This window comes from Mus caroli, chromosome 12, assembly GCF_900094665.2.
Source record: "Mus caroli chromosome 12, CAROLI_EIJ_v1.1, whole genome shotgun sequence".
Lineage (NCBI taxonomy): Eukaryota > Metazoa > Chordata > Mammalia > Rodentia > Muridae > Mus > Mus caroli.
In genome coordinates, this window is record NC_034581.1 from 96,372,618 (window position 1) to 96,396,265 (window position 23,648).

A 23,648-nucleotide genomic window follows, 5' to 3' on the forward strand; every position below is an offset into this window, starting at 1 on the left:
AGAAATACAGGTTAAATGCAAGTGGCAAAAAAAAAAAGGAAGGAAGGAAGGAAAGGAGGGAGGGAGGGAGGGAGGGAGGGAGGGAAGGATTGACATTTTCAGAGACACTGAAAGCTATATTTTCATTTTTTTCATTAAATTTATTTCATAAAATTGATAGTCATTATAAATAAAAAAGAAGTATATCAAAAAAAAAGAAATTAACACAAAAGCCATAAAAGAAAATTCCTTTAAAATAATATACTGGTAAATTGCAAGTTAAAAAGTAAGTATACAAAAAAGAACCAAACACAAATTGTAATATGCAATGTTTAGAATAAAATATTCAGAAGATAAATGTAAAAGCAGAATGAAGATGACAAATGAGAGACCATGAACTTGAAAATGGGCCAATTATTCACAAACTCAAAGAAAATTATTAAGAAAAAAATAAGAGTCTCAGAGACACATAGAATAATATCAAAAGGTGAAAACGTATATAATCAGAATTCCAAAAGATAAAGAAGATGAAACAGAAAAAAGAATATGAGAATAAGTAATATGTATCTTGATGTGGGTTTGAACTATACTATCATATGTATTTGTCAATATCGAACACGTAACATATTTGAAACTGAACAAATACACACAAAATTCAAAAGTAGTTTTAGAAAGTACATTGTACTTAAGATATAAGTTAAAATAAAGTTGTTAATAGATTGGTAAATTCAATAAATAATATGTACAAATATTTAGAAGGAGTATATTGTTGGCCTCAGTTCATTCTTAAATGTTTCACCTATTCCTGCCAAAAAACGGGATTAATGTTGGACAGAAAGGATGGAGTTACATAGATTAATGATTAAAATTAAAAAAAGTATAGTAAAATGTTAATGGGACAATATAAGCTTTAGATATAAAAGTATTCCTTCTTTCAACTCTTTTATATGCTTGGAATTTTTCCTGTTTTAACTATACCAAATTTTAGAAAATAGTGAGTAAACTATTTCTGTGTCATTATTTACTGATTAAATTCTTTACTTTTTTTCTTTCTAGGATAATATAACTATTTTTTAAAGTCAAACTGGAGGAACTGGAGATCTAGCTCAATAGGTAAAAGCACCTGTTGCTCTTCCAGGGGACTCAAGTTCAGTTCCCAGCATCCACACTGGCAGCTCACAACCACTTGTAACTCTGGCTCCAAAATTCCCAGTACCTTCATCTGGCCTCCACAGGCATCCAAATGTATGTGGTATACAAAGACATAAACATATTCACATATATAAATAAAAATAAATCATTTTAAGCCAAACTATATATAAATGTGCTATTTTATATTACCAGTTTCTACAATCGTTTATTTCAAAAATACTATTCATTAAGCTGTTCTACAGAAAATAACTTATAAACCTTAAACTGTAAATATTTGTATAAATTTTGTGTGAAAGATATAAAAAGCAAAAATTAATATTAATAGCACTTAAATGGTTCATGCTGACTTTTAAATCCTAATATTTTATTGTTTACCTTCCAGTTCATCCAGATGTGAAGGAATTCCTTGTGTCCTAGGTTGAATATAAGATAATTTAAACCTGGGCACCACAAATTGTACTTCTTTACCATCACATGGTAATTTGGAAAGCAAATAATCTTCATTACAGCCAACTTGAGGCTTTACTAAAACAGAAGTCAATGGAGGTATACCAATGGTATTTTGGCTATTTGAGGCTGTTGCTTTAAAGTCTCTGTCCACAGAAACTGCATTAAAAAGAAGAAAAAAATCAGAAAGAAGTCACAATTATGCATATAGATTATATATAATAATCTAAACCCAAAATGGCTGGAACTTTTTAAATCAGTTTATTATTTTGTTTTATTTTGAGATAAGGTCTTACTATGTATCTTTATCTCACCTGGAAATTACTTTGTAGACCACACTTGCCTAGAATTCACAGAGATCTGATTGAATCTGCTGTTTGCTTCTGCTTCTTGAATGCTAGGACAAACAGTATGTGCCACCTGGAACTTTTTTTTTATTGGATACTTTCTTTATTTGCATTTTAAATGTTATCCCCATTCCCACCCACCCACCCAGAAACCCCCTATCCCATTCCCCCTCTCCCTGCTTCTAAGATGGTATTCTCCTACCCACCCACCCACTCCCGCCTCCCTGCCTTGGCATTCCCCTATACTGGAGAATCTAGCCTTTACAGGACCAAAAGCTAATAATGCCCGACAAGACCATCCTCTGCTACATATGCAGAAGGAGCCATGGGTCCCTCCATGTGTACTCTTTGGTTGGTGGTTTAGTCACTGGGAGCTCTGGGGAGTTTGGGGGGCGGGGGGTCTGGTTGGTTGGTATTGTTGTTCTTCCTATAGGATTGTAAACCCCTTCAGCTCCTTCAGTCCTTTTTCTAACTCCTCCACTGGGGAACCCTTGTTCAGTCCAATGATTGGCTGTGAGCATCCACCTCTATTTGTCAGGCTCTGGCAGAACCTGTCAGGAGACAGCTGTATCAGGCTCCTGTCAGCAAGCACTTCTTAACATCTACAATGGTATCTAGGTTTGGTGACTGCTGGGCCTTTATAAAATAATTTTAGAAAAACATCCTGATTCAAGCTACCCTTAAGTTCTAACAACATCTTCTGGAATCTACATTAATCTTGTTCAACCAAGATTTGATCAATTAATGTTACAGTCAAAATGCATTATCCTATTTGAATAGGAAAAGAAGTTCTTAAAAGTTACTGCCATAAAAGCTCATTGATGGAAAACAAGTTTATTTCACAGTTAAATAAGTAGTGTCTTCAAGTAAAAAAAAAAAAATCCAGTCATCTTAAAATGCTATAAACAAAGCAATCTTTGTCAATTTTATGGGTAAACCTGAGTCTTAAATACATAATTCTGAGAAGACAAAAATCTTCAAGTCTATAAAACTCTCCACCAAATCACTAAATAAAATGAATACTGACTAAATATTTATCATATTAGCAACTGCCTCTGCCTGAGCTTCTATAGACTATTTTATCTTTCGCTAAACTAGTAGATGCATAGCTGTACAACTTAAGATAAAGTGGACAGGAACAGCTGATCTTTATATATAATAGTATTATCTGCAGAATGAATAGAAGTACAACTATTATACTACAGGAATTTGTGGAATATTTTAATGTAAAAAAAGAAACTTTCTGCTATGGACTGGATAAAGGTTTAAGTGTATCCCCAAATGTTGACATTTAATCCCTACTGTAAGGATATTAACCCACAATACCCACTGTAAGGAATGTAAAATTCTCTATGGAAACTTAAACTAAGTCATGTTTTTAGATGTGGGGCCTTTGGGATTAGTATCCTTTGAGAGGGTAGAAAATCCATGATTGAATGATGGTGGCTTTGTAGGAGACTGAGAGAAACCAAGTTACATGTATTCATTCCCACTTTTCTATCAAATGATACTCTGCACTCACTGCCTCAGGATACTGCCAACAACAACAACAAAAACCATCACCTTTAACCTTCAGAACTGTGAGTCAAAATAAACCTCTTATCCAATAATAAAAGAGGTACTGTATTATTGCCTTCATAAAATGGACTAATAAAACTTCATTTCCAAAGATAAATTAAATTCTACCCTACAAGAAATAAATGCCAGAGAAAAAATAAAGTTCTAATCTTAACCCCAGAGCTATAAGTAACATTACAATATAAAAGGAAATAGCTGGTCTAGGAATTCTTCATAAATGCAAGACTTGATAAAGTTATGAGTTTCTTCTTCAGTGACTTCTTGGGTTTTTTTACATGACCAAATCAACTTAAGGAGGAAAGGGTTTATTTCAGCTTATAGCTTGTAGTCCACCATCAAGGGAACTCAGGGTAGAAACTTGAGGGAGGGGACTAAAACGGAAGCCATGGAGAGTACTGCTTATTGTCTTCCCGAGACTGATTTCTTATAGCACCCAGGACCACCAGGACTACCCACAATGAGGTGCCATCCCCCCTATACATACACATCAATAGTCAATCAACGAAATGCACAAAAGGATTGTCTACAGGCAAATCTAGTGGGAGAAATTTCTCAATTAAAGTTCCCTCTTCCCAAATAAATCAAACTTGTGTCAAGGTAACACAAAATTAGCTAGCACGGTGATCATTTCCTCATAAGGTATTTTTAATGTTTAATAAAGTAGAAGTTATCTTTATTTGCTTCAAAACATTTCTCAGAATTTATTGTTCCCCGTGCACACATTTCTCCTTACCTTGACTATATTTCTTTCACCTGTCTATGTCCAACTCTTAGATTTTCATACTTCCTTCTTCCCACCAGCTTGCTAAGTCCTATTCAGGCTCCCATGGCAAATGCTATCTGCTTTACAGTAATATCCAGGATTGTCTCGTGGTTTGATTTAATCAATCTCTCCACTATACTTCAGGGTCCCTAGGAGTTTCTGAAATAATGATCTAGTATGCTTTCCCTTTTGACCTTCCCTTCAAAGTCAGAAGACATTCCTAATTTATTCATATATTATAAAATGGCAAAGAAGGCACTAAGTGTTTACCAAAATCAAAATAATACTCACACTTCTGCTTTTCTGTTTCGCCATAGAGACATCCTCTACAACAACTCTTTATAAATTCTGCTGCCATACTTTCAATTTCTAATAACTAGAAAACTTCCAATTTTGATATCAACCTATTTGTAAAAGAGAAAGCACAAAATTATCATGGTTAATGCTACTGGCTATATCTAAACAAATCATACTATATCTTTCTAATGCATGAGGGCTCTGAAGAAAAATATTTTAAAGATAACAGTTTTACTCTTCTATATGATTTTATACATTTTATCAGAATTACGATTTATCAGAACAGCCTACTTACAATTATTAATGAACAATTTCAATGTTACAATTTGAAAAAGAAAATTTCCCTTTTCAATATTCTTTTACATCTGATACATCTAGGTTTATGTCCAAGCAAAACCTGAAAGAATATATGGCTGTCATATAAAGTGTGACAGAAAATTTTCACTTCCTCTACATCAATTATTTTGATATCCAAAATCTTTTGTAATTGGGACTCAAAAAATAATCACTATAAATTGTGTAAATTATCTTAATCCTAAGAATTAAAATAACAGAAAAATATATCTTAAATACTGTATCATTCACACTCACACACACACACACACACACACACATACAGGTAAGAAAGAGAGCAAGCGCACAAATAAGACATATTGCAAAGGGATTATGTATTATACTTATCAGGAACATAGTGCATAAGAATTTTTTGTCCAATTTCCTACCCTAATTCCCATGTGCTTGTTCTCAAGGAACTCTATTTACATATATGTAAATTCTAAACATTTTTGTGGGAAATTTAAACATACACACAAGAGAACCTACAGTAACAAAATCACCTGAATTAAACAATTTTCAACTAAGGGTAAATCCTGTTTTATCTTTACCTCTACCTTGCCCTATACTTTTGGCTTACTTTGAAATAAGTTTCAAACATAATTTAATCTAAAGTGCTTAAATAGTAATCACTAAAAGTGTGACAGAAGGCCTTGGGAGTTAACTTTTGAGAGGCTCTCACTAGCTAAAGTATTAAAATATCTGAAATAAATTATAACATTTCTAAAAGGTACTCTTTAAAAATAGTAACATTATCACATATAAAAATTTAACACCAAGACATGAAAAATGTAATATATTCTTTATCTAGTTTCACCTATGGTTTCAATTTTTTAAAGTTGCTTTGTGGGTGGGTGAGCAACCTCAGAGAAGCAGGGGAAGGGAGGATGGGATAGGGGGGTTGCACAGGGGAAACCAGGAAAGGGGGCAACATTTGAAATGTAAATAAAATATCCAATAAAAGAAAGAGTTGCTTTGTTGAACTCAAGATAAAATTAAATTGTTGTACCTTTTACTGTTAGAAATGTTACCACTAGTTCTATGTACTATTGTGTATATATTACTCATATATTTCTCAGTATAACTGTAAGATATAGGACTACTGGATCAAAATGTACATGTGTAATTCTGCTTTTAGTGCTAAAATTTCTCTGGATTGCTATCATTTTATATTTAAAACAGAAGTATATAAATTAACATTTGTTGCCAACAAAATGTTATTGAAATGTTTTTTTGTTGGTGTAAAAGAATAATTTCCCTTTAATATGTTAATTTGCATCACTCTTATTAATAAATTATGTTGGGAAGGTCTGGAGAGATTGCTCAGTGGTTAAAAACAATGGCTGCACCTGAAGCCATGTTGATGTCTTTGGCCTGTGTTGCTGCCAAGGGCTAAGATGGTGTCCATGGCCAGTGCTGCAGCAGAGGGCTATGTTGATGTCCATGGTCTGTACTGCCACATGATGAAGTCTGAGCACATGCTGTTGTCAGAGATCATGTGGAAGTCCACGATCCATGATCCACTGACAGAAAAAAGCAAGGAAGCTACTTTGCCATGGTATTGACAATTGCAGACTCACAGTTGAGACACAGAACTCCTATATGGCAACCCCTACCTCAATCCCACCCCCACTCCCCAAAAAAGCAACAGCCTAAAGAAAGTCATAGAAGATAACCCTGAAAATTTGTAATAAAGATGCTAATGTGTAGTTCTCTATAACTGTTGGCTTCTGGTAGGAATGCAGGTGGGGCAAGATTCAGTCTTCTTTAAGGGGGGCTGGTCACCAGGTGTTTGACCATGTTCCATTGAGAATAAGGACAACACAAATTGAACTACTACTATTTCTTCTTCTTCTTTCTTCTTCTTCTTCTTCTTCTTCTTCTTCTTCTTCTTCTTCTTCTTCTCTTCCTCCTCCTTCTTCCTCTTTTCTTCTTCCTCCTCCTCTTCTTCCTCTTCTTCCTCCTCTTCTTCCTCCTCCTTCCTCCTCCTTCCTTTTCCTCCTTTCTTCTTCTTCTTCTTTCTTCTCCTTCTTCTTTTTCTTCTGATCATATGCCATTGAGAATATAAGCAACACAAATTGAACAACTACTACTTCTCCCTTCTCTATTCTCCCTCTCCCCTCCTCTTCCTCTTCCTCCTCCTTCTTTTTCTTTTTGGAGAGGGTGAGCCTGAGAGGACTGAAAAATGAGTGTGATCTGGATTTGTGTTGTAAAATTCCCAAATAATCAATAAAAATATTACAAAAAGAGAAAGAAAAAAAGAACTGATCTTTCAGAGGACTGGCATTTGATTCCCAATCACATGACAGGTAAGTCTGTAACACTGACACCCTCTTCTGGCCTTTACTATCACTACACTCACATGATACACATACATATAATACAAGCAAAACACCAATGCATATAAAATAAAAATAAATCTTTAGAATATGATATTAGACACCATTTAACACATGAGCCAAAATTATAGCTATTTACAAGTATCCTCTGTGTTCATAAGCTCCCATTTATCTAGGTTTAGAATTTTTTATGTATTTCAGAGATTAACTCGTGTCCATTATATAAGTAGAAAATGTTCTTTTAACCTATCATTTGCTTCTTTATTTGATTACTATGTTCTCTTTTATGAAAAATGGATTTATATAAGCTTGTAATATAGTTCAGTGGCAAAGTACTTACCTAGCATGGGCAAAGTCCAAAATTTGATCCTGAGACAAACACCAAATATGCATATATCTATACATACAAAAATACTACATACATATATGTAAATTAAATAACTGCTGTCTAAATGGTTGAGATCAGAAGTGTTTCAGATTTTGGATCTTACAATATTTACACAAAAATGAGATACATAGGAAGGGAACCAGATCTAAGTGTAATTTTTTTTTCATATACACCTTATATATTCAAAAGTAATTTTGTACAGGAAACAAAGTTCCATGGTGTGAAAATTTCTACTTATAGCATTATATTAACACTGAAGTTTTAGATTCTGAAGCACTTTGGGTATATAAACATATTAACTATATGCTTACATATGTAATTATATCTATGATTGTCATTTTTGTAGCTAGACTAAGTCATAGATATCTAGGTCATAAATAATTTACCCTTTTTTCTTCATGCTATTTTAATTACTATGTTAATTTTTTGTATGCACATCCTGGTGTATGGTATGTAAAATGTGTCCAAACATATCTTTTCCAAGTTGATTATACCAGTACCACAAACACCACATATTTAAAATCCCATGTGCTTACTTCAGCAGCACATATATTAAAACTAGAGTGCTATAGAGATTAGAATGGTCCTTATGTAAAAATGATATGTAAATTTGTGATGCAGTCCATATTTTTATGTCCATCCTTGGAGCTTACATAGACATACACACCCTTGTAAAATAATAAATAAAATACATATTTTAATTTTTTTATTTTCCCCATACTATTAGAATGCTCCCTTTATTAAAATACTAAATTTCCATGTATAATTGGGTGTGTTTCTATAATTTTTTATTCTCTTCCATTAGTCAATGTATTCCTGTATTTGATACCATGTTATTTTAGTTTTAAAAGATTAAAATATAGAGCAGGACTAGCCATACTTACTGCTCTTAATTTTCAGCTTTTTCTTAGCTATTCATACTTGCTTGATCTTACCAATTACCTTTACAATCTGGTCTAGCTATAAGAGAAAAAATCTTAATGACGTTTTCATTGAGAACATTTATAAAAATGAGAACATTTATAAAAACTGACATCTTTAAGGATATGTATTTATAATAGTTTACTTGATTATTTTATATTCATATTTTGAATTGAATGAACCAAATCCAAATGGGCAAAGAATTTGGTATTCCTCCAAGTTAACAAGTGGCCAATAAACATGAAAAATGGATCAACTTCAATGACTATAAGGAAAATACAAATAAAATTACAATGAAATATCACTTTTCAAAGTGTATACTGAAAACACAAAATCTATGAAGAAAAACTGGAAGCATCACATTGTAAAGTGGTACAAATGCTTTGTTAAAAAATATCATGGTCTTCCTCAAAAACTCCACTAAAAGTTACCATATGGCCCAGGAACCCTATTTCTGGTTTAATAATACCTATGAGAATGAAAAACATATTTTCATGCAAAAAGAAAAAAGAAAAACCTGAACACAAATGTTCATAGTGGTCATACTTGAAAGAGTAAATAAATAGAATCAGTCAACCACCCATGAAAAAATAAAATGTGGCATATATTTGCCTATACAGTAGGTATTATTCAACCAAAATAAATGAGGTACCTCTCATGCTCTGTCATGGAGAAACTTTAGAAACAATATGTTAAGTAAAAGAAGACATGGAGATCAGATTACATGATTCTTTTCAAAGGCAAATCCAGAGACACAAGATAAATAAGTGGTTGCAAGAAACTGGAGAAAAGTAGGGAGTTACTTTAACACAAATGGATACAATGTTCCTTTTAGGGAAGCAGTTCTCACCCTGTGGGTCATGACCCCTTTGGTCCCATATCATATCCTGTGTATCAGATATTTACATTGTGATTCATAACAATAGCAAAATTATAGTTATGGAGTAGCCACAAAATAATTCTTTGGCTAGGAGTCACCACAATATGAGAAATTGTATAAAAGGGCCACTGCCTTAGTAAGGTTGAGAACCACTATTTCAGGGGAACCACAAGCAGTCTTGTGGTTTCCTGAATGGTATAATTTAACAGGGTAAATGTCATTAATTTTTTTAATGTATCAAAGATAACCACCTCTCACGCCCTTCACTTCACTCACCCTCATTTGGCTTATTTGATGGTCACAACTTGCCAAAAACAGGCTTGTCTCACTTTTCTATTTTAGTTAGGTATCATGGCAATTTTGCTTGCAGTGTTCTGTTTCTTTGAAGAAGTTAAGAGTAATTTTTTACTTCTTTTTCAATAAATCAGCCTTTGGGATCTTAGAATTAGGGGCAGAAGCTCTCTCTTTAACTTATCTTCAAGGCACTCTGGATGTATTCCAAGTGGCCTCCACACTACAAATACCCAAATTTCACAGCCATCAAGTTCCCCTAGTTAAGCAAATACCCTTCAAGCAAATAGAACTTAAGAGCTCCTTACTCTCAAATTTCCAGCATTCTATTAGTTTTCTGACATGTCAATTCCCATTTCTTAGGATATAGTATCCTTAGTTGTTTTCTATGTAAAATTTGCTCCAAATTGCAACTTATTATATTTACAAAATAAAGTCCATGTTTACTTTTTAGCTTAAAAGTAGCTTTGGTGAAATAAGACAAGATTTAAACCCAACATGGTTTACATTAGAGCGACTTAGGGAGTTTTTGGTTTTGTTGTTTGTTTGTTTGTTTTTGTTTGTTTGTTTTGTTTGTCTTTCACCTAAAGTGATTACAGTACTTGTTCAAAATAAAGCAATATATTATAAAGAGTAAAAGCTTACTTCTAAAAGGAAAAGGAAAAATAAAATAATGTGACAAGTTTAGTTTTACAAGAAACATGGAATAGTGTCAAGGCTCTTTCTACAACTAAAGCAAGCCTATAAAGCAAGGACACATAAACAGTTCAAAGAACTGCATAACTGATAAACGATCAAGTTCAAAATTAGATAAAGAACTTCTAGAAGAAGAAGAAAAAAGAAAAGAAAAGAAACCCCACAGAACTACATATGATTCAACAGTATCAATAATTAAAGAAATACAAATTAAACCTCCCAAATGGATACTATCTTTTATACACTAAATCATCAAAAGGAAAATTCCAGGAAATTACAAATGTACAAATTTCTTACGGTCATAAGAATAGTGAGAACACTTACTTATGATACTATAACTGGTCAAGCACAATATAAAATAACTCAATATTATCTAGCTAAAACAAAGACCCAGAGTTCTACTCTTAGATTCTAAAAGCCAAGAAAATTCATGTACATAGATATAAAGAATCATGGACTGGAAGAGTATCACAAAAATAGCTTTTAAGCCAGGCGTGGTGGTGCACAGGAGGCACTCAGGAGGCAGAAGCAGGTGGATTTCTGAGTTCGAGGCCAGCCTGGTCTACAAAGTGAGTTCCAGGACAGCCAGGGCTATACAGAGAAACCCTGTCTCCAAAAACAAAAAAACAAAAAAAAACAAAAAAAAAAAAAAAAAAAAAAAAAAAAAAAAAAAAGCTTTTAATGGCGAAAATTAAAAAAAAAAAAAAAATGATGGCAATGTACCTAAACATCCATCAGCAGGATTGTGAGTAAACAGTGGAAAAATCATACAAATAGGATGATACACAACAATAAAAAGCAAATGATCTGTAAAATATGAACATGGAGAACTATAACAAATATAGTGTGAAAATCATAGAGCAGGATGTGATAATGTGATAATTCTTCACTTGGGAGGCCGAGTCAGGAGAATGGCAAGTTTGAGACCAATCTGAGCTACACAATGACACACCTTATAAAAATTAAGTCACAGAAGTCATACAGTATAATTTATTTTATATTGTACTTCAAAAGAGACAAAACTAAAACAATACAATTTTTAGAAACACATAGCCATGTAATAAACTATAAAGAAAATGAAAAGGAAAAAATAGAATGCAAAGAACAGCTTTAAATATATAATGTCTTATTTCTTAAGCATATGATTATTTGTATTCTTTAAATCTATAGATGTGTTTAATGTCATTTTGCACATATAAAATAATTTCTCAATTACATATTATCAAGAGTATGAAATATGAAGAAAATTAAAAGTATTCACAATCTTATCATCCTGGCATAACTACAGCTATTTAAAGGAAGCAATTATACATAAATGATGGCATTTCCCCCTCTTTTTATTTACTTTCTTACTTTATCAATGTACAAAACTGTCCCAAAACAAACTGCACATTTTTTAAATTTACAGTTAAATAAGCCATATATGAATATTTGAGGGAAAGTACTATCACAATCCAGTAAGTTAATATATCTAACGTTCCCAAAAGTTACCCAATGGTCCCTTTTAATCCATCCTACTTATAGTCTTTCATTGTAACAATTCATTGTAGTTTTTTTATGTCAGTTTACATTTTCTAGAATGTTGTTGGGTAACTGTTTGCATACAGTTTGCGTATATTTCATCTTATTATATACTACCAAAAGAGGTTTTCAAAATGATTACAGCAAACTAAACTGATACCAGCAAAAGTATCAGAGTTTCATATTCAATACTTGGTTATTAGGCTTTCCCTTTGAACCACCCTTTCCACACTTCTAAGTAATATATTCATTAAAGTACTCATCTGAACTGTAGAATAATAACAAAACGTCAAATGGAAATCAGAACAGAAGTTGTAATCCAAGAGCATTTCCTGTAAATGCTTATTAAACCTAAGGCTCTAACTAATATATGCAGCAATTGTGATTTAGTAAAAACACCTGATTTCCACATAAGACATCTAGGAGAATCATTAGGACATACCTGAAGATGTCGAATAACCCAAAAGCAAGTTTAGAGTATCATAGTACTGGACTTCAAGTGAAATACAATCTGATACAGGTCATAATTGTAGTTTAAATACTAATAGCAACTGCTGAACTCAATATACAAGATGCAGTACTAAATATCTAAAATATCATTATTCACAATTTATAAATAGAGCTATTCATTGTGACCAGCTACTTGTTCTCAGTTTTCCAAAATTTGAGAGAAGAAAATGAATTTTAACAAAAAGCTATTCTATGGTCTTTATATTCTTTCCAATTTCACAATAAGCTCCCTTCTAATAGCCACTGTTATCACTGTTCCTAATTTTTCTCAAAATATAGATTCTACACTCACTATTTTCTACTTCTTTATCCTCTCTTTACAACTCAAATTAATTCAAGTTTGGCTTCTGCCCTTACTATTTGACTCAAATTATGTATGCTGAAGGCAAAGACCCTCTCCACCAGTTACTAATAAAGTCAATAGGTACTTTATTTCCTAATCCATTTGACTCAAGTCACTTGAACACTTCATTAAAACTCTCCTCTCCTGATTCCTATTTCCACTGTCTTCTAGAATTTCTCTTTTTTTCTCAAAGCCTCTTCAGTTTCCTTGGTTGTCTATACCCATCACTTAAAATATTCATAATTTCTATGGTCTTTCTCTCTTCTGATTCTGTACCTACTTAAACGGTCTTTTATACCCTTACACAATTTCTGAATCTGGCTTCAGAAAAACCTATTACCGATAAATCTTGCTGCCAGCTAGACAACACTGCCAGATGTCCTAAAGGAATCTTAACTCGTTTTCTCTCAACCTGAGTTAATTTCTTCATCAATAAGTTCTATTCATGAATAATTATAATTCAAATGAACCAAAGTTCAAGACCTAGTTAAATTTTTGTGAAGGATAAAAAAGTACTCTCTCCTAGTTATAAGGGCAAAATGTTCACTAGCAATCTGTACTGAAAAAAATTACAAAGGGGATGATAAAAAACAAATCCCCTCGAATCTCAGACCCAAATACTATTAACTTTCTTCTAGAAATGGTTTTAATCAAGTTGAATATTAAACATGTAGGAAAAAAATGGGGGTTGCTGTAGATTCTGTTACGGTAAAAGGGAAGATACAACTCTACCGGTTGCCTACCAAAAAATATTTTAATTACAAAAGCAAAAACTATATGCTCTTCCTTTAAAATATCCTTCCTTTAAAATATTCTAAACAAATGTTTGGTTTGGCATCTATTCCACAACTTAACTATTCTATCTCCCGATATTGAAGGAAAATCATAGTAGAGAGTGAGGGGGGGGGGGGAAGCACATAAGAGGTAGAAACCATATTGAGAAGTGCAAAAAGAAATGGGAAACTGGCCCTTGCCGGCCTTTCGCAGCTTCTCGGAGTCTCCAAAGCTTCGCAGGTAAAGTCCCGACCGAGGCTGCTGCCTCGCTCGCCTCTCACAGCCCGAAGCTCACCTGGGGCTCGCGAACCCGAGCGGACAGGGGCAGGCTCGGGTCGGCGCCCGGCCGGCCGCAGTCCCGCGTCTCACCCGCCCAGCCTCGCGGAGGGAACCGGCCTCGCCCCACGCCTCCCTCCGGCCTCCGCACCGCAGGCGTCCGGTGGGCTCTCGGGAACAGCCGGCGCACCTAGGCCACCGCGAGCCTGGACCGACGGACGCTAAAGAGTCTCGGAGACTGAAAGCACCGGGCTGCGTAGCTCCTCGGCCAGAAGCCCGCGGGCACAGGCCGCTCTCGCACGCGCCCCACGGCCCCCAGAAGCCCGCCCGGAGGAAGAGACGCACCTGCGTCGCCGCGGTCGGGCGCTCCTCCCGGCGTCTTCACTCAGGGCTCTCGAGGGGCGGGCGCCCTCGCGGCACCCACCGCCAAGGAGGAGTCCCACCGCTCCGGCTGCCTACCTGTAACTGACACCGCAGCGCTCAGCTCCTCCCCGCACCTCACGCGGCCACGCCCCTTTCCCCGCCCCTCACGCCCCTGTCGGCCCAGGCTCCCTCGGGACCAACACAACCTCTCCACGCCCCTCAGCCCGTCAGGTGCCCCTCCTCCACCCCGAGAGGTACCGGTCTCCAGGACAGCCCCGGCCCTCCTTGGGGAAGCCCGGTCAACGCCCTTAAGTTGCTACTCCCCCTCCTCTCAGGCTTCTCTGCCCTACGGAAAAAACACACAGGCGCGCGCGCACACACTCACTCACTCACTCACTCACTCACTCACTCACTCACTCAAACAGGTACCCTTCCCCATCGCCTCAGAATTCCCGCCTCCCAAGATAGCCCCGCCCCTCCTCGCGTCCGCTCCGCCCCTCAGGGTGGGACTTTCAGCACCTAGAACAATAGTGCTCCAGCTTTCTTGGTTTCTAAGCAGGACCTAACTGAAGACCTAAGGCATGCTCACTCCTGAAAGACCAAACCCAACCAGGCAGAACCTGAAGTGTGCTGAGTGAAACAAAAGGAGAAGTAAAGAGGGAAAGCTACTGGCCTGATGAACTCTGAATTTGGCCCCCCTAAAACTCAGTCTTTTTGCTGGAGGTGTCCCTGTACCCTTTTTTCAAAACAGAGAAGTTGGGTTTTTGTGACTTTTAATGCTTTATAAAACGTTTAATTATAAACTGAAAAGATCTTTCAGTGGTTTTCTTAAAGACTACTGGGATTTGATTCCCAGCCCCGCCCCCCCCGGGGGGGGGGGGACCCGCAGCTCACAATTATCTATAACTCCAGTTGCAGGGGATCCAGCACCCTCTTCTGGCCTCTGTGAGCAGACTTACACATGAAGGCAAAACACCATGCATGTAAAATAATAACATAAACTAATTAAATAAAAATTTTCAGATTCAGTTCAAGTCTCTTCACTATGGTTGTTTTGTGTCTTCTACTGCCTGTGTCAACTACAAGGCCATGTATCCCCCAACCCTTTTTTTTTTTTTATTTACATCCCAAACGCTGCTCCCCTTCCCAATCCCTCCCTCATAGAGTCCCTATCCCCATCTCCCCTTCCTTTCTCCTCTAAGAGGATGCTCCCCTTGAGTCTCCCCCACCACCCTGGCACATCAAGTCTCTGCCAGATTAGGATCATCCTCTCACACTGAGGTCAAACAAGGCATCCTGTCTGCTACATATGGACCTGGAGCCTTGTTCCAGACCCTGTGTGTTCTTTGGTTGGTGGCTCAATCTCTGAGAGCTCCAGGAGTCCAGGTTAGTTAACTCTGTTGGTCATCCTGTGGTGTTCCCTTCCCCTTCGGGGCCTTCAATCCTTCCTAACTTTTCCATAAGTGTTCCCCATCTGCATGCAATATTTGGCTATAGGTATCTCCATCTGTTTCGGTCCATTGCTGGATGAAACCTGTCCAGTTATATGAGACGCCTGTCATGCCTGTTCATACGGGTCTCCATTACTTCACTCATGAAATGTTTCTAGTTCCATTCATTTGCCTGCAAAATTCATGACATCATTGTTTTTTAATCGCTGAGTAGTATTGCATTGTGTAAATGAACCACATTTTCTGTACCCACTCTCTAATTGAGGAACATCTGGGTTATTTCCAGTTTCTGGCTATTACAAATGAAGCTGCTATGAACAGAGTGGAGCTCATATCCTTATGGTATGGTGGAGCATCTTTTGGGTGTATGCCCAGGAACAGTATAACTGGTGTCTTGGTGTAAAACTATTCCCAGTTTCCTGAGAAACTGCCAGATTGATTTCCAGAGTGGTTGTACAACGTTTCAATCCCACCAGCAATGGAGGAGTGTTCTTCTTTCTCCTCATCCTCGCAAGCATGTACTATTGTTTGAGTTTCTGAACTTAGCCATTCTGATGTATGTAAGGTAGAATCTTAGGGTTAATTTGACTTGAAAGTTCCAGAGTCATTTTGATTTGAAATCCCTGAGTACTAAGGATGTTGGGTATTGCTTTAAGTGCTTCTTGGCCATTTGAGATTCCTCTATTGAAAATGCTCTATATCCGTTTTTTTTTTTTAATTGGGTTATTAGGTTTGTTGGAGTTTAACTTCTTGAGTTCTTTATACATGTTGGATATTAGCCCTCTATCAGAAGTAGGGTTAGTGAAGATCTTTTACCAATATGTAGGCTGACATTTTGTCCTGTTGACAATGTCCTTTATCTTAAAGAAGTTTTTCAGTTTCATGAGGTCTAATTTATCAATTGTTAAACTTAAGGACTGAGCCATTAGTGTTCTGTTCAGGAAGTTGTCTCTTGTACCAACGCATTCAAGGCTATTTCCTACTTTCTCTTCTTTTAGATTTAGTGTATCTGGTTTTATGTTGAGGTCCTTGATCCACTTGGACTTGAGTTTTGTGCAGGGTGGTAGATATGAGTCTGTTTGCATTCTTCTACATGCAGCTATCCAGTTAACCCATTACCATTTGTTGGAAATGCTTTCTTTTTTCCATTGTATGGTTTTGGCTCCTTTGTTGAAAATCAAGTATCCATAGATGTGCCAATTTTATGGAGGAATCCCTATTAACTTTGCCAAAGAATTGGCTGACCATTTCCTCTTATGCCTCCATGGTATCTCAAGGCTGGGACAATTATCCCATAAATTTACAGAATTTTTATTGAAGCTTTCATATCTCTAAAATGTGAAGATTATACTTACCCTTTTCAAAATGAGTCCTGGAGATGCTTGTCCTGGAGAGGTTAGGATGTTCCATGAGCAGTGTAATTTAAGAAAAGAGACAGTATAGTTGCTTCCCTTGAGATTCACATCTTACCAACTGTCTTAGTTAGGGTTTTACTGCTGTGAACAAACACCATGATCAAGGCAAGTCTTAATAAAACAACATTTAATTGGGGCTGGCTTACAGATTCAGAGGTTCAGTCCATTATCATCAAAGTGGGAGCATGGCAGTATCCAGGTAGGCATGGTGCAGGTAGAGCTGAGAGTTCTACATCTTCATCCAAAGGCTGCTAGTGGAAGACTGTCTTCTAGGCAACTAGGATGAGAGTATTAAGCCCACACCCACAGTGACACACCTATTCCAACCAGGCCACACCTCCAGATGGTGCCACTCCCTGGTCAGAGAATATACAAACCATCACACCAACCTAACAAACATGCTTTATTTTGCTAATCTTACATATCCAAATGTAATCACAGAACTCTGTTCTTGAAAAATATCTATTCCCATTCATGAACATTAGTGATGGCTGCCTCATACTTTTATAAACAGTGCTAGAGAATACTAGAACATTCACCTTCAATAATTTACCATCAATGTGCAGTTCTGTACTGTTTACAAAGCTTTTGATAATCCTGGTATTTGTGATGTAGCTGAAAGTATTTTCATTTTACAGTGAAATTTACAGGTCAATCAGTTACTGATTTCTCAAGTATTGATAGTCAATCTGAACTTTGGACTGTGTGTGTGTGTGTGTGTGTGTACATATATATTATATATATTTACTTTAATGCTTAAAAGAAGTACATCCTTGGTTAGAAATGTCTAGATCCATGTGACAGTTGTAACATGGACAAGAGCATATCTTTAACCATCTTTTATATTCCTGAAATACTTGGTATAATTCAGGATACAAACATGTCATTATGTCACAAACTCACATACTGAGTTTATGCATAAATGCTCAACAGGTAGCAACTGAACTGGGCTGAATACTTAGGGGCCCTGACTGAGCAATTTTAATATCATTAAGGATAGAGAAATGGCTCCCAGAATTGTTTCTGCTTTTTTCCCGTAGTCCATTTGAAAATACATTCTTAGAAGCATCTATTCTGTGGGGAAATAGAATTCTTGCAAAATCATAAATCACTTCCCTTGTTTTATTTCAAAAGGGACTCTTTCCTTTTCCTCTCTCAAAAGCCAGATTATGTGGAGAGGGAGGTTATGAAACTTTTGTGTGGTCTCTTGTGTTTAACCTCTTCCCATAAAAGGGTTATTATTATTATTATTATTATTATTATTATTATAACACTGAGCAGGCATTTTGTTTGCTTTTTTAGTATTAGCAATCATCATTTGAAGCAGATCTCCAGAGGGATAGATTTGGGTAGATGTGAATGGCACAACTTTGGTTTAGATTTTATTAGGTATCAACTATTTCATTCAATAGAGGCAATCCACATCATTCCTATTCCTAATCTCTATTGGTTCTTTTTTCATCTAATGCAATTGCTAGGTGTTTCATGATTCAATCCAGGTCCATCCCTGCAGCCTCATCGCCTCCTTACCATCTACTGCCATACATTTGACCTCCTAGAATTCCCTAAATTGTCAAATTTGCATATACGTTTTCCTTTACCTCTCTCTAATGGGTATTCACCTAGTAAATTTTTGATCATTCCACTCAAGTGTCACTAATCTGGACAATAAAACCCTGTAATGCCCATCTCTGACTGAGTGTCCTTTATCAACATTCCCACAACCGTTCATCCACAAAGCATTAGTGATCATTGACTTCTTTTCTCTTTTCCCCCTAACTCATTCTAGGCAAGCCATCAGTTCATAGAAACTATGAACCACACTCTTACCTTCTGTGTAATATACCATGGTACTTGACACATAGAAGGCACTGAAAATTTTGTTGAATAACTAAAACACATCTTCAAGAGACCATGGTCCTTGTGAAATAACTTCACAAATATACTTTGTCACGTGAGTGTAACAGGTGTGGTAGACAAATATCTGCTTCCTCCAGAATTATTCCCTTTCCAATTACCCTCTATCCACCCAGTCGTTTCCTTGTTCAGTGAATATTTTCAAGTGCTTACAGGATAACACGTGTATCCTGGACATTTAAACAGGATGCCATTGCTTACCAAATGTCAAGTTCCCTTCCTGGGCACAAAACGAAACTATTCTACCCATTCTCCTTGTTTCTAGGTAGCACTATGTGGCAACTTCAATGGGATTTCAGCCAAAATAATTTCTCCTTCCTATTTCTTGACCCCCTTGCAACATTACTTACTGAGCATGCTGACGCTGACAGCTCAATTAATGAGATGAGAGAGGGTTAAACCCTAGGCTGACTTCATGGAACTAAGCTCTTCCCATCACCAACTAAACTTTAATTTGGCTACTATATGAATGAAAAGTAAACTTACCTGTGTTGATTCACAGTGCAGATTTTTTTCTAGTAGCTGGCATTCCTCACTCTGATTAGCTCTGCCATGAAAGATACTATGTAGACTACACAAAAAAAGCAGACGATTTCTCTCCTGTTCTAGACATTATAGAGGAATCATGAAATATGGGAGTGTATTGAAGAAAGTGTTAACCACATAAAGAAAAAAGGCTTTCTGGATATGCAAGTCTTTCTGTTCTTTCTCAGATGTTCACCTGATCATAATGCTGACACTTTAATCTGAGAGCAAACAGAGTCTCACCATCCCACCATCACTCTTCATCTTCCTTGGACATTCTCATGCATACCAAAAGATTTCCCTGGTTGGACTTTGGGGATGCAAAGTTAAGTGTATCCTGGGAAAAATAAAAAGATAGAAATTAGGAAGCTTTGAGGCATCTTAAAAATCTTATAAAATGCTTTGCATATTAATTGGCAGGACCCGTGATTGTATGAATGAGGGACTGCCGATGGTAACTGAGTTTCTTCTTTTCTTTCTTTCTCCTGACATCTTCCCTGTATTCCTGGATCAGGCTAACATAACCATTTATGTTTCACCAAGAAGCCTCTTCTATCAGTGCCCTCCCAATAAAACCATCTTCTTTTCTAGTGTCACATATGCTCTTCCAAACCCACAAATCAATGAAATTTTATAGTACCATGAAACTGGGAGTTTCATTAAATGCCCAGTTTTTTTTAAAAATCAGTATTAAAGGTAGGGTTCAATAGTGCTGAAAAGATCGAATGGAGTCTTGAATAAAAGAGGGCTTCCCACCAGTACCATGATCACTTTATGGAGATGAGCAGATGCTTAAGCAGGGCATGAGAACATGGAGCAGGACACATGAAACTTCACAGGATTCCAGAGCAAAGGCTCCAAGCCTCCTGAGTATAGCTGAGAAAACTTTAAATCCCTATGTCAAGTAAACGGTGTGAATTACAAGAAACAACTCAATCCAAATGATCTTCCAAAGTCTGTTCTCTAGGATCCATGTGGACATGCCTAAAATGAACCTACATCCCCCAAGACTTTTATCTTTGATCTTTTAGTTGTGAGATATATTGGCCAAAATGAAGCTGAGTGTGGTAGCATGTGCTTTTAATTCAGGCACTCAGGAAGCCAAGGCAGTCGGCTTTTACTTCAAGGCCAGCCTAGCCTACATAGCAATTTCCAGGACAGCTACATAAAGAGATCTTGTCAAAAGGGGAGGTCAAAACAAGAAATTGGGTCAAACTTTAGATAATAGAAGTGAAGGAGAGTTTCTAATCTCTGACAAACATGATACTTGGACTATAATAGACATCTACAAAGAGGCTGGCAGGGTCTATCTTATCCTTGATTCCAGTGTTAAGCTCTTCTTTCACACTTCTGGTGCTTTTAACCACCAGAGGGCCCAGGTCTGAGTGAAGAGATGGAAGCCCCTTAGAAGTGACAGCTACCCACAGACTACTCTGTAGTTCCCTTTGAACATACCATTCCAGAAGTTAGGTAGGTCTAACATTCCAAATTCATTACAAGTTCTGATCAGTCAATGCCCTGTCCAGGTCTTCAGAAAGGCTTTCTAGTGACTCTCTTCTGGTACTTCAATCTTATTTTCAGACATGACTAGTTCCTCCCACAATTGTATAAGATCTGATCCTTGGGGCTGGTAAGAAGGGTTAGTGTATGAAAGTAATTGCCATTATTCTTGACATTATAAATTTGACTTCCAGGCCCTAACATGGTAGAAAGAGAAACCAACTCTGAAAGTTGTTCTCTAGGTGTCAAACACATATACACACACACACATACACACACACAGAGAGAGAGAGAGAGAGAGAGAGAGAGAGAGAGAGAGAGAGAGAGAAACACATATTTATATGATTTTTTCCTTCTAAGGCACTATGTGCATGTTCTGCCCAGTTTTAAAACTATATAGTTTCTGCCAACTTTCCATACCCCTATTAACTGGAAATTTCTGGGGATATATAGGAACTATAAAAATTTTGGTTAACAGATACATTGAGTCTAATAGAAGAGAAAGTGGGAAAGAGCCTTGAACTTATTGGCACAGGGGGAAATTTACTAAACAGAACTCCAAGGCTCACACTCTAAGATCAAGAATTGATAAATGGGACCTCGTGAAACTGGAAAGCTTTTATAAGGCAAAGGACACTGTCACTAGGAAAAATTGGCAACCTACAGATTGGGAAAAAATCTTCACTAACCTCACATGTGATAGAGGGCTAATATCCAAAATATATAAAGAGTTCAAGAAGCTAACCACCAAAAAAACAAACAACCCAATCAAAAAAGGGATATAGAACCAATCAGAGAAATCACAGTAGAAGAGTCTCAAATGGCCGAGAAGCACCTAAAGAAATGTTTAAAGTCCTTAGTTATCAGAGCAAACCAAAATGACCCTGAGATTCTGAAACCTTACACCAAACAGAATGGCTAAGATCAAAACCTCAGGTGACAACACATGTTGGAGAGGATGTGGAGAAAGAAGAACACTCCTCCATTGCTGGTGAGATTACAAACCGGTACAACCACTCTGGAAATCAATCTGAAGGTTCTTCAGAAAATTGAAAATAGATCTACCTAAAGACCCAGCAAAACCACTCTTGTGAATATACCCAAAAGATAGCCCTGGGGCACATGTTCCACTATATTCCACTATATTCATAGTGGCCTTATTTGTGATAGCCAGAAGCTGGAAACAACCCAGATGTCCCACAACTAAAGAATGGATTCAGAAAATGTGATTCATTTACACAATGAAATACTACTCAGCTATGAAGATATCCTAAGTTTTGCAGGCAAATGGATGGAACTAGAAAATATCATCCTGAGTGAGATCACTCAGACCCAAAAGGACGTGCATGGTATGTACTCACTAATAAGTGGATGTTGGAAAAAAAAAAAAAAAGAGAGAGAGAGAGAAATACAGAATACCCAAGATACAATTCAAGGAACTCAAAAAGGTCAACAAGCTAAAGGACCCAAGTGAGGATACCTCAGTCCCACTTGGGAGGGAGAAGAAAGCAATCACAAGGTGTAAGGAGAACGGGACCTGGGAGGGAAAGGGGTCGGGGGAGGGGAGAGAGGGGAACATGATCTAGTATTGGGTAAGGGAAAAGGACTGAAGCCCTGAGGACCAGCAGAAAGAATGGAAACAGGCAACATTGGGAAATAGGAGGTTGGGGGGACCCTCCAGAATGCACCAAAGACCTGGGAGGTGAGAGAATCTCAGAACTCACAGGGAGAGACCTTAGATGAAATGCCCTACAGTGGGGAGAAGGAACATGTAGAGCCCACCTCCAGCAGAAAGGGCATCAAGTGAGGGAGGGGGTTGCCATCCCAGAGTCAAAACTCTGGCCCATAATTGTTCCTATCTGAAAGAACTGCAGGGATGGAAATAGAGAGGAACCTGAGAAAAGAAGGTCCAGAACAGAGCCAAAGTGGGATCCAGGTCAAGGGCTTACACTATTACTGAGGGTATGGAGCACTCACAAAAAGGGAGCTATTATGACTGCCCTCCAAAAGACCTAACAAGCAGGTGAAAGAGTCAGATGCAGATATTTGCACCCAACCAATGGATAGAAGCAGCTGTGTGGTTGAATCAGGGCAAAGCTAGAAGAAGCTGAGGAGGAAGGCAACCCTGTAGGAGAACCAGCAGTCTCAATTAACCTGGACCCTGGAGATCTCTCAAACACTGGACCACCAACCAGGCAACATCCACCAGCTGATATGAGGCCCCCAACACATATATAGCAGTGGACTGTGTGCTGGATCTGGGTTCAAAGATGCACCTAATCCTCAAGAGACTGGAGGCCTCAGGGAGTTTAGAGGGGGTAGGGGTGGGGACATCCTCATGGAGACAGGGGGTGGGGAGGAGGTATGGGATATGAAACAGTCAGAGAGTGGACCCCAGGAGGGGGATAAATCTGCTTTCAAACCCCGTATCACGTGAGTGACTCTTACACATAACCAAATAGAGCTGTAGCACGAGGTACAACCTTGGCTATCTCTGGAAGAGAACTTCTTTGTGCTCTCAGAAAACACTTCCCAGAGTATTTCAGTAATGCTGGTCTTTTCTTTTTTTTTTTTAATTAATCTTTTTTATTAGGTATTTTTCTCATTTACATTTCCATTGCTATCCAAAAAGTCCCCAATAC

The 23,648-nt window shown here is 37.2% G+C and overlaps 1 long non-coding RNA gene and 1 other non-coding gene across 2 annotated transcripts; one reads left to right on the top strand and one right to left on the bottom strand.

The window, feature by feature from the left end:
• Window positions 1–1,504: 1,504 nt before the first annotated feature.
• LOC110306419 lies at window positions 1,505–14,287 on the bottom strand. The gene is made up of 3 exons (XR_002379263.2): window positions 14,181–14,287; window positions 4,558–4,670; window positions 1,505–1,737 (listed from the first exon to the last, which is right to left on the bottom strand). It is a non-coding gene; the product is annotated as an uncharacterized LOC110306419 (long non-coding RNA).
• On the top strand, window positions 8,152–8,255 carry LOC115032927. Its single transcript, XR_003838568.1, has one exon. It is a non-coding gene; the product is annotated as a U6 spliceosomal RNA (small nuclear RNA).
• Window positions 14,288–23,648: the final 9,361 nt, after the last annotated feature.